This window comes from Lipotes vexillifer, unplaced genomic scaffold (assembly GCF_000442215.2).
Source record: "Lipotes vexillifer unplaced genomic scaffold, Lipotes_vexillifer_v1.1 scaffold1017, whole genome shotgun sequence".
NCBI classification, from domain to species: domain Eukaryota; kingdom Metazoa; phylum Chordata; class Mammalia; order Artiodactyla; family Lipotidae; genus Lipotes; species Lipotes vexillifer.
Window position 1 is genome coordinate 134,036 of NW_006772141.1, and position 12,199 is coordinate 146,234.

The window sequence follows — 12,199 nt, forward strand, 5'->3', positions numbered from 1 at the left end:
CTTTGTGAAAAGCTATAACAAATTTACATTTTTTGGGTTGACAGGCATTCGGAGTTCCTTCCTTTGCTTTTCATGGTATTTGAAAAAGGTGGTGGTTTCAAGCTCCCCTCTTTCCAAAAACAATGCAGTGAATCTCATTGTCTGCTACTAGCATCCATCCCCCTTCCTTCCTAACAGACCACATTTCCTCGTTCTTCACACATGTCCACTCCTATCCCGCATGACTCTGGAGATGCTGATTTATCAGTAGGTTCAGGGGTGGATGCTGGTTTGTCTACAGAGATTGGTGAACTACCAGTGGTCCTGCTACCTGTTTTTGTAAATAACATTTATATGAAAACAGCCACACCCATCATTTCCTATGGCTGCTTTTGTGATACAACAACAGAGTTGAGTTACAGAGACTGTATGGCTGGCAAAATCTAAAATATTTACTGCCTGGTCCTTTTCGGAAGAAGTTTGCTGACCCCTGGTCTAAGCCAATCAGAGCATTGAATTTCCCTGGCAGATGGTATTGTTCCAGAGGTGGGCTTGTTGCTTACAGTAGACCCTCAGATTAAAGAGAAGAATTCATATTTCAAGCTTATAACAATGATTCCCTCACTGCTATCAGATGATGCCTCAGCTGCTGCTAATAGCCATCTTATAACAATGAGCTGTTCTAGACACAGCAAAACCAAGAGATGGAAACTCTGGGTCGCTGATGATGCTGTTGAGCTATTAAAATCAAGCAACCCTGAAGTCTGCCCTATCTCTGGACTTAGTGTCATGTGAGATGATACATTTCCTTATTATTTAAGCCAGTTTGAGTAAGGCTGTCTCTTCCTTGGAAGTAACAGCATCCATCATTGCTATATGAGTCATGCCATCTTGTTCAAAGACCAGACTCACAAGAAGCTATGATACCTAAAGCATTGTCACAAACCCAGAATAAAACAAAAGAGACAGTGATAAGAATCAGCACCATCATGAATCCACACACGTTGGCTGCAGGGAGAGTCAAGAGGTGGCCACACACCCTTACCCACAGTTGACTGAAATTTTTTGAAAAGTAAAGTTCCCAATTCAATTAACTCAAGATGGTTTTCAAAGAATAACAGATTCGATAAAGGAAATTGGAAAGTGGGGGAGTGGGGAGGTACTACCAGAACAAGTCCCTTTGACTTCAGAAAAAGTGACAGGTTACTGCCTAAGAGGAAGGAGAAACAAGAAACAGAAATGAAACAAAACCCAAAAAGGTAACTCATGCCAGTTAATATAGAAGCAAGAGCTCCCTACAAAGCAGCTTGCAATAGCCCCAGGGATGACACTATTTATGTTAGATGCTTATGTTAGATGTTTCATGCTTATGTAAAAAATGGTCTTGACATACCAAGAATAGAATTAGTTATGTCCAATCTACTCTGTCTAACAAGGCAAAGAAGATCAAAGTCTCTTTTTTTTTTTTCCCAAGATTTTTGACCCTCCTCAAAAAAGTTTTCTCTTAATAACAAACTGACAATTCAATGACATGGGAAGCATACCCTGTTCCTAAAATGCTAGGTCAAAGGAATCTTTGCAAGAAGAGTCCCACTTCAAGACACATCTTCACTGGTTACTGGACCAGAGGACTGGACTTTTCTAACTATCAAATGCTGAGTCAATTATAGATTTTTCCCAGAAAGTAAGGCTGAGGTATAGAATCACATTTTTGATTTGCAGGGTGGGAGTGGGAGTGCAGTGTGGTGAGCAAAGCAAATGCATTGGAGTCAGGTGGACCTGAGTCCAAATCCTAGTTCTACCTCCAAACTAGCTATGTGGGCCTCTCTTTCCAAATACATAAGACAGGAATAATGGTACATAGCTTGCATGGATGCTGTGAGACCTCAATTACATGCAATATATTATAAAGTATTAGCACACCATCTGACATATATTAGGCCTCCATTTATGGGAGCTATCATTATCTATTATTGTTGCTGTAGTTCCAAGTATTCCAAAATATTCTATTTGATAAGTGAAGTTGCTATAGTGTTACCGAGTCCAAGCTCACTCTGCTTGCCCCACCACAGGCCAATGAATTGGAAGATGAGGTGCTGAGGCAAGGAATACGACTTGATTCGGAAAGCCGGCAGACCGAGAAGATGGCGGAGTAGTGTCTCAAAAGAGCCATCTTATTGGGGTTTGGATGCCAGTTTCTTTTATAGAACAGAGAGGGGGAGGAGATGAGGAAGTAAAGTAAAAAGGCCATAAGTTTTGCAAGTATCCCCTGGAATGGCCGGCCTCGGGGAGGGGATGTGTTAATTTCTTCTTTCTTGTAACCATCCACAGGTGCACAGGGTCCGGATGTTTCCCTGAACAAAGGCACTTTGGTTTAACCTTCAGGCAAAGGGGAAGGGTTCCCCGAGGCAGGCCATTATGTACAGACAGTATCCTTTCAGTGAACAAAAGCAATGGGAAGCAAAGGTTAAAGTAAAAGAAACAGATCCAACATGTAGTCAGATTTGGCTCTTCCCCATTACAACAGGGCAGGCTCAAGCTGGAGATGGACCAGCCCATCTGCCTCGTTTACGTCTTCAGTGACCTCCTGGAGAGCAGAGTGCGCCAAAGTGCTGTGACTGAGAGTTGAGTCCTCCATGTCGAGATTCTGAGTCCTCCAGTGTCAAAAATAATGATTTAACAGCAGTTAAATCCATGACATCCTGTTCATGGATTGGGAATGATTGCAAGTGGTCATTAGATCCAGCAACCCACTGCCACTTCCAAGGTGTCAGAGTTCAGCTGGGGTCATCAGTTGAATTTAAAAAGTGCAGTGAGAGAGGGGCTTCCCTGGTGGCTCAGTGGCTGAGAGTCCGCCTGCCGATGCAGGAGACACAGGTTCATGCCCTGGTCTGGGAAGATCCCACATGCCGCGGAGCAGCTGGGCCCGTGAGCCATGGCTGCTGAGCCTGCGCGTCCGGAGCCTGTGCTCCGCAACGGGAGAGACCACAACAGTGAGAGGACCGCGTACCGCAAAAAAAAAAAAAAAGTGCAGTGAGAGGCTGAGGCAGTTGATGTGGTCAGTCTAGCCTCTAACATGCCCTGGGGGGACCCAAACTATTCAACAGTGACTAGCACTTAACAGAGCTGTGTGGAAATTAATTATGACTTCCGGAGACTAGGAAGTCCAAGATCAAAGTACTGGCTAATTCCTGGTGTGAGCCCCCTTCCTGACTTGCAGAAGGCCTGTCTTCTCACTGCGTCCTCACGTGGTGGGGAGGGAGCGACCCCTCTCTCTTCTTCTTATAAAGCCACTAACCCCATCATTAGGGTCCCACCCCCACCTTATCTAAGTCTAATGACCTCCCAAAGGGCGCATCTCCAAATACCATCACACTGGGGGTCAGGGCTTCAACATATGAATGGGGGAGGGTGCCTTACTGGGTCCCTAGTATGACCCTTACGAGAGTTCATCACTTAAACAGTTCCACGATTCTCTAAGTCATAAATAGCTGCTGAAAGTGAGACTGGTCAGACTTCCCCAAATATTTGTTTTTTAGCCATGATTAAGTGTGAAACATTTCATCTCAGCTAGGAGAACATGGGGAAAATCAGCTCTGTATGAGTAAGAGTTCTCTAATACAGAGACTTCGTGACATTCCTCTCTCCTGAAGAACACTTCGAAATTACACGAGGGCAGAAGGTCACAGAGAAGTGAAGGGAGGATGGAAAATTGGCCTATGTCACCCAGAACTCAAGCATCCAAACAGTTCTGTTCTCTCGCTCCTTAGCCTGAGCTGAGCTCTGGAGCAAACTGCACTCCAAACGAGACACACACAGTTTTGCTTACCAGACATGATATGTGCTACGAGGAAATAAACCCCTAATTTGTAAGAGAAACAATTAGGGGAGGGGAAGAGATTGAAAACATTGGTCTGCACTGAGTGATCTCCTTGAGCCTAAGGGGAATTACCTCTGGAGTAATTTAGTGAGAAGGCCTGAGCTCATGCAGGGGCCAAAGAGCTGATCTCTGCAGTGGTTGAAAAAAACAAAACAGAACAAAACAAAACAGCTCTGGCAAGATCAAGCATCCATCTCTTGGTACCTGAGAGCAAAGCAGAGAAAGAGAATCCTCAGCAGAAGGTGGAAGCAGAGAAAGTCTTAAAATATGTAGGACTGATTTGGTTACCTCTTGGGAGGTGCAGAGGAAGAGAGAGGAGGTGAAATCACATTTCTCAAGAGCTAACTGGAATATAAGGTCTTAGAAAGAAGGGGGCCTGCCTATCTTGTTCACCAGTGTGTTCCCAGCTTCTGTCATAGGCCCTGACATGCAATAGACACTCACTCACTATTTGTTGAAGGAGGGACAGATATGGCACAGGGTCCATTGTATAGTGGCATCCAGTAACTACTCATGAAAGAATCAATTAATTAATGAATACCTACTGTATGCCAGGCATTGTCTCATTCTTTCATTCAATTTACAAATATTTTACTGTGTGAGCTCCTATCATTCGCCAGACACTCTGCTGGACACTGTGAATCCAAAAAAGAAAAGAGACAGTTCCTGCCCTCAAAGAGCTTACAGTCTTGGGGATGTGGACCCACAGGCAATGGCGATGCAATATATAATGACCACAGGCTATATCAGAGTGCAGGCAAAAGTAGATGAGGTCTTAATCTTCCTGGGAGAGTCAAGGCAGTCTTCACAGAGGAGGCAGCCTTTGAACTGAGACTTAAGATGCATGGAGAATCTCAGACATTTCAGGCAATGATGTTGGTGTGAGAGAAAATTATAAGTTCATCCCTTGGAGGAGAAAAAATTCTGTGGGGCAAATAAGTGGGAGAGTGAATGGAGAAAGGAAAGAAAGGAGGCTTCAGCCTAATTGATTATAAAGGGTCTGGTATTTCATTTAAAGCAGCTTGAACTCACCCATTGGTTTAATGCTCTGCTGTCAGCTGTCTTGAAATTCTCAATAATTTTATTTTTCTTACTTTATTTTATTTTTAAAATTGAAGTATAGTGATGTACAATATTATGTAAGTCACAGGTGTACAATATAGTGATTCACAATTTTTAAAGGTTATACTCCATTTATAGTTATTATAAAATATTGGTTATATTCCCTGTGCTGTACAATGTATCTTTGTAGCTTACCTTATACATAGTAGTTTGTACCTCTTAATTCCCTACCCCTATGTTGCTCCTCCCCCCTTCCCTCTCCCCACTGGTAACCACTAAGTTGTTCTCTGTATCTGTGAGTCTGTTTCTTTTTTTTGTTATATTCACTAGTCTGTTGTATTTTTTAGATTCCACATATAAGCGATATATATGGTATTTGTCTTTCTCTGTCTGACTTGTTTCACTTAACATAATACCCTCTAAATCTATCCATGTTGTTACAAATGGCAAAATTTCATTCTTTTTTATGGCTGAGTAGTATTCCATTGTATATGTATATGCCACATCTTCCTTGTCCATTCACCTGTTGATGGAAATAATTTTATCTTTGAACTTGTGTTTTGTAAGTGAAGGCCAATAAGACAATGGAGCATACACACAAGTAGAGGAGGTATATGCAAGGTGCACATCTGCATTACCTGCTGCTTCATTCACATGTAGTGTCTGTGATGCTCTATGAGCACAGAATTCCAGTGGGCCTACTACACGTGGGAGTTTAGTGACTCAAAGCTAGTACAAGGTAAGCATATTATGGAAGGCATCAGCACCCACTGAGTGTTGATAGACTATGTGTATGTTAAGAAGTGAGAGAAAACAGTTCAGCTAGTTTTGTACAATGGGCTATAAAAAACAAATTGTATCATTTCAGTGATTCCTCATATGAGTTAAACACTCATGTTTGCATTTAAAATGGGCATTGAACAATATAAAGATGAACAGTAAAGTTCATGCTAATCATTTCATTCGAATTTTTCTTTCCTTAGGAAATTAAGTGATAAATAAAAATATCATGACATGTTGAGAGACAGACTGCCAAAAAAGGGAAGAAACTTTATATTTTAGTAAATTTAATGGCACTTTTCCCTTGCTTTCTGAACATTTTGCACCAGGCTCCACAAAGTATGTAGCTGGCCTTGGTGGAGAGCCATTAAAAAATTCCTGAGCAGGGAAGAAACATGACAAGACTATTACTTTAGAAAAATAACTCTCAGCAGAGTGTGGAAGTTAATATAGAGGGAGGCACAACAAGGAGAAAGAAGATCCGTTATCATGGTCACACTGGCAAAGGATGGTACGGTCTGTGCTAGGGCAGGGCAGGGGGATGGGGAGAAAGGGGTAGACGTGTGAGGAATTCATGGGCAGAGTTCTAGGGCTGGATAAGTCATTCCATGGGGGAGAGGAAGATAGCTTGACTCCAGACTTCTGGCTTCAGCCCCTGGGTGAAGTCATTCACTGTGACGTGGAATAGAAGAAAGAGAGAGTATGGGATGGTGAGGGAGGAGGGATGGCTTGAAGGGGAAGGGTGGTCTGGGGGGAGAGGGGGTAACCAGCCTCTTCATGCCTGGATCTATGCAGTATTTCTTCCTCTGCCTTCTTTCATCTCAGCTAGGAGAACATGGGGGAAAATCAGCTCTGTGTGAGTAAGAGTTCTCTAATACAGAGACTTCGTGACATTCCTCTCTCCTGAAGAACACTTAGAAATTACACGAGGGCAGAAGAATATAGTTCCCTGTGCTGTACAGTAGGTCCTTGGTTTTTATTTTATATACAGTGGTGTGTATCTGTTAATCCCAAACTTCTAATTTATCCTTCCCCTCCCCTTTCCCCTGTGGTAACCATAAGTTTGTTTCCTATGTCTGTCAGTCTGTTTCTGTTTTGTAAATAAGTTGATTTGTATCATTTTTTTTAGATTCCACATGTAAGTTATATCATAATAATTGTCTTTGTCTGACTTACTTCACTTAGTATGATAATCTCTAGGTCCATCCATGTTGCTGCAAATGACATTATTTCATTCTTTTTTTACAGCTGAGTAATATTCCATTATATATAATTCCAATCCCAGGCGTGGGATTACTGGATCATGTGGTAAATATTTTTAGCTTTTTGAGGAACCTCCATAGTGTTTTCCATATTGGCTGCACCAATTTACATTCCCACCAACAGTGTAGGAGGGTTACCTTTTCTCCACACCCTCTCCAGCATTTATTATTTGTAGACTTTTTAAAAAATAAGTTTATTTTATTTTTGGCTGCATTGGATCTTCGTTGCTGCGTGCGGGCTTTCTCTAGTTGAGGCACACAGCTCGAGAACGCAGGCTCAGTAGTTGTGGCGCACAGGCTTAGTTGCTCCATGGCATGTGGGCTCTTCCCAGACCAGGGATTGAACCCGTGTCCCCTGCACTGGCAGGCGGATTCTTAACCACTGCACCACCAGGGAAGCCCTATTTGTAGACTTTTTGAGGATGGCCATTCTGATGGGTGTGAGGTGGCACATACTCTTCTTTATAGAACTTTCTTTTCCTTCTATTCCATTAACCTAAACGTAGCCTAAAGAGAATCTTTTCTGACTAACTCATTCTAGGGAATTGTGGCAGAAACCATTGTCCCCAAATTATTACTCCCTTTTCTTTTCTTTCAATAATAGAACCCCTGAATTTTTAAAAATTTTTATTTATTTTTATTGAGAGAATGCACATATCATAAAACTCAGCGTTTTAAAGTATACAACTCAATATTTTTAGTAGATTCACAAGGTTGTGCAACCCTCATCACTATCTAATTCCAAATTATTTCGTTACCCCCCAAATAAACCCCATGCCCATTAGCACTTGCTCCCCATTCTCTCCTCCCTCCATCCTCTCTGGCAGCCATTAATCTATTTTCTATCTGTATGGATTTTCCTATTCTGGACATTTCCTATAGTTGGAATCTTATATTAGGTGATCTTTAGTGTCTGGCTTCTTTTATTTAGTATGTTTTTAAGGTTCATTCACATTGTAGCATGCATAAGTACTTCATTCCTTTTTATTGGCAAATAATATTCCATAGTTTGGGTATACCATAATACCATATTTTGTTTATCCATCTATAGTTGATTGACATTTGGGTTGTTTCCCACTTTTCGGCTATTATGAATAATGCTACCCTGAACATTCATGTACAAGTTTTTGTGTGGACAGATGTTTTCAATTCTCTTGGGTTTACACTAGGAGGGAGTTGCTGGGTCATATGATAACTTTAACATTTTGAAGAGCTGCCAAACTATTTTCCACAGTGGCTGTGCCATTTTACATTCCCACCAGCAGTATATGAGGAGAATCCTTGGTTTTTAGCTGGGCATACTAAGCCTGGGAAAAGGTCAATTTTCCAGCTTCCCTTCTAGCTATCTATGGCTGCACAACTAAGTTCTGGCTTATGGGATGGGATGTAAGCAGAAGTGGTATGTGCAGTTTCTGGTTGAAACATGTCCTCTGTCGCCTTCTCCAACCTTCTGGTTTGGAAGGTCGAGTTAATGACTGGAAGGCCAGCAGCCATCTTGGGCCATGGAGTGACTTTGGAAAGGGAAGCCAGAGGACAGGATAGAAGGAATCTGTGACTGGCACCATGGAAGGCCATGCTACCCCCTGGGGCTTTTTAATATGGAAGAGACATAAACTTCTATGGTGCTTGACACTATTATCTTTTTCTTATTAGTTACAGCCAAATCTAACCCTAACTGATACCGTTACTGAAGTCCTTCACTCACTGAGCAAATTTTCATTGAAAGTCAATTAAAAGCCAGGTCCTGAGCTTGGTGTTAAAGAAATAAAGATGTATGAAATAAGGACTGAGAAAATAGAAGCAATCAGAAAAGAACTCCTTCAGCCTCCTCCATTTCACCCACCAACCTACTGTCTCATGTATCAGCCTGAATGCACTGTCCCTGCTTCCATCATGTGTGACTTGGATCCCACTCCTTTTTGTCTGCTCAAGGACTTTCATCCTGCAATTGTCCCTTCACCCTCCTGTATCTTCAATTTTCCTCCCTACTCTGTTGGATTATCCTCATCAGTGTACAAATAATCTAAGAAATACAGTCTTCTCACCCCTCAGTTTCTCCCAGACTTTTATGTTTTCTTTAAGCGAACTGGAGTTAGGTTTCTGTCAGTCGCAACTGAAAAAATCCTGATTAATACAGGACACATGGATAGGTACCTATGGAAACAGCCAGTGTACTTTTCCCCATTCGTCTTCAATGGGTAAAAAGAGTGTAGCTCCATAGAGTTCATCCTTTCTCTCCGCAGAGGACATGGCAACTCTAAATTGTTCATTTGTGTACTTTCTTGTCGCCAAACTCACAGCTTTCCAGGGATTTCAGATATAATTGTGTGGATGTTTGAAATCCACCCTCACAATAGTTTAATAGGGACCAATATTTTTAATGAAACATTTTAAAAAATTTCTCATGTTTACATGAAAATTCCTCTTACATAGTTTTGCACAGATTATCTGTTGAAGAGGAGAATATTTGGCTTCAGAATTTAAATGAGGGTCATAATAAAGACAGTAAAATGAGTGAGAGATATAGTGCTTAACATCGAGCATATTTTTTTATTTTTTAAAAAAAATTTATTAAAATTTATTATATTTTAAAAATATATTTATATATTTAAATGAATGAATAATTGGATGAATTAATGAATGAAATTAATTAAATTAACAGTTTGCAAATGTGTTGTATTCCCAGAATTGGTTTTGTAACTTGGTTTGAATTTGGGATGCATTTTCCCACAGAAACAATTTTATAAATGGTACTTAAGTGCCAAGAAATCCCACTAAGGCTGTTTAGCCAATAGTGTAGCAATAAAATGTAGAAAAGTAATGGCATTGTGTCAGAATGCGGTTTAAACAATTTGGAATATTGGTGATTGAGGAAAAGTAACTTTAATTAGGAGATGAGGTGGTGCATGAAAAACGCGGTAATTCCGAAGGGGACTTCTGAGACCTTTCAAGTGTTCTGGAGGGTACTATCTCTTTTTTTTTTTTTTTTAAAGAAGATGTTGGGGGTAGGAGTTTATTAATTAATTAATTTATTTTTGCTGTGTTGAGTCTTCGTTTCTGTGCAAGGGCTTTCTCTAGTTGTGGCAAGCGGGGGCCACTCTTCATCGTGGTGCGTGGGCATCTCACTATCGCGGCGTCTCTTGTTGCGGAGCACAGGCTCCAGACGCGCAGGCTCAGTAGTTGTGGCTCACGGGCCTAGTTGCTCTGCGGCATGTGGGATCCTCCCAGACCAGGGCTCGAACCCGTGTGCCCTGCATTAGCAGGCAGATTCTCAACCACTGCGCCACCAGGGAAGCCCTACTGTCTCCTTTGTACATCTATTTTCAAATAAAAATGCATGCATTTCTCTCCCTTGGCACAGTCTTATACTATTCTTATCATCAGCATGATCATTATTGTTTGCTTGGTAGGCAATTAACAACTGTTGAGTTTCCAGTTGGATGGAAGGGTAGGTAGGAACAAAGCAAGATGGAAGGTCGAGGGAAATTTCTCTTAAGTAATTGGAAAAGAGTTGGAAGAAATGAACATGTCATAAACAGCAAACTTGTATTTGTTATTATGTGTCTCAGTATTCAGAATAGAAGGAAAGTGACAGAGAGGCTTACTATTTATACAGGAAGTAAGACCCACACGTAGAAAGAAAAAGCACTACTGGGTAAGTCATGTTGGATGACAATCAAGGCGATGCCTGTTCAGTGATCTTTGGGGCCAGGAAGGGAGCAGGAAGTGCTTGAGTCTGACCTTGTGCAAGAGGATTTCAGTGAGAAAAGAGTTGGGAGAGTATATGAGGTGAAATTAACTGAATGGTACTTGATAGAAAATACAGAAAAAGGGGCTTCCCTGGTGGCGCAGTGGTTGGGAGTCCGCCTGCCGATGCAGGGGACACAGGTTCGTGCCCCGGTCTGGGAGGATCCCACATGCCGCGGAGCGGCTGGGCCCGTGGACCATGGCCGCTGAGCCTGCGCGTCCGGAGCCTGTGCTCCGCAACGGGAGAGACCACATGAATGGTACTTGATAGAAAATACAGAAAAAGGGGCTTCCCTGGTGGCGCAGTGGTTGGGAGTCCGCCTGCCGATGCAGGGGACACAGGTTCGTGCCCCGGTCTGGGAGGATCCCACATGCCGCGGAGCGGCTGGGCCCGTGGACCATGGCCGCTGAGCCTGCGCGTCCGGAGCCTGTGCTCCGCAACGGGAGAGGCCACGGCAGTGAGGGGCCTGCGTATCGCAAAAATAAAATAAAATAAAATACAGAAAAAGGATGAAACACGGTGTGAGCATGATTCTACCCAAGAAGAAGAAAGAATATGGTGGGGAAAGGATGCTGGATGATTTCCCCATGGAGCCTACACGATGGCTCAGGAAAGGTTAGTGCTGATCTAGACCCAGACAGGGAATAATGAATGGCCTTGGAGTTTTCAAGTGATCAGGCAGCATGTGATCAGACTTTCAGAGATGTTGGCAATTCAGATTATGCCTTAATGTACCTAGGTATTTTTATAAAACACAGAATTTGTATTATTTTACCATATTCTGACCGTTTTTGTTTGTTTTTGGTTGCGTGTCCTATTACGCAAATCTTACAGATTCCTAAAGAAGGAGATCTGAAACCCTTGCCTTTGGTATTAAAAGATGTCAAGTACTCCCCCTTCCCTCCTTTTCTTCTTTCTTTAGCTTTCTTTCGTTAATTGACTCTGACCAAATCACTTCATTCTTTGGGTCCCTGATTATTATTTAATCTCTAAATGACAACACTGAACTAAATTATGTATCCCTTCCACTTCTAAAACCTTGTTTATGAAACTTTCCAAAATGACAAAACACAGCAGTCGACGAGGACGAGCCCTAATCATACTGGCCAAATTAAATAGCTGTGGTTTCCCAAAAAGTTACTTCTAAATATCACAGATGATTCAGTTACCCCCTTTTTTCCCCTATAACTAGTTGATCTCTCTGCTCTCAGAGCTGTTACGAGGGCACTGAGATTTACGTAGAAAAAGTGGTGCGGGAAGCGCGGGATTTTCACACAGCATTTCACAGATTTTCAAATCAGCAAAACTGTTAGCTCCTATCTCCTTGACTCAAAAAATCTGGATAGCCACAAGTAGATAAAACCTTATCTTTCCGCTCTTGAGTTCCCCCTCCTGGGCTTTAGATGCATTGACCGGCATAAGATTCGGCCCCTTAACTGATGAGCCTAACACCCTAGGTGTTCACTTGGCGCCTGGCTGACCCGTGGG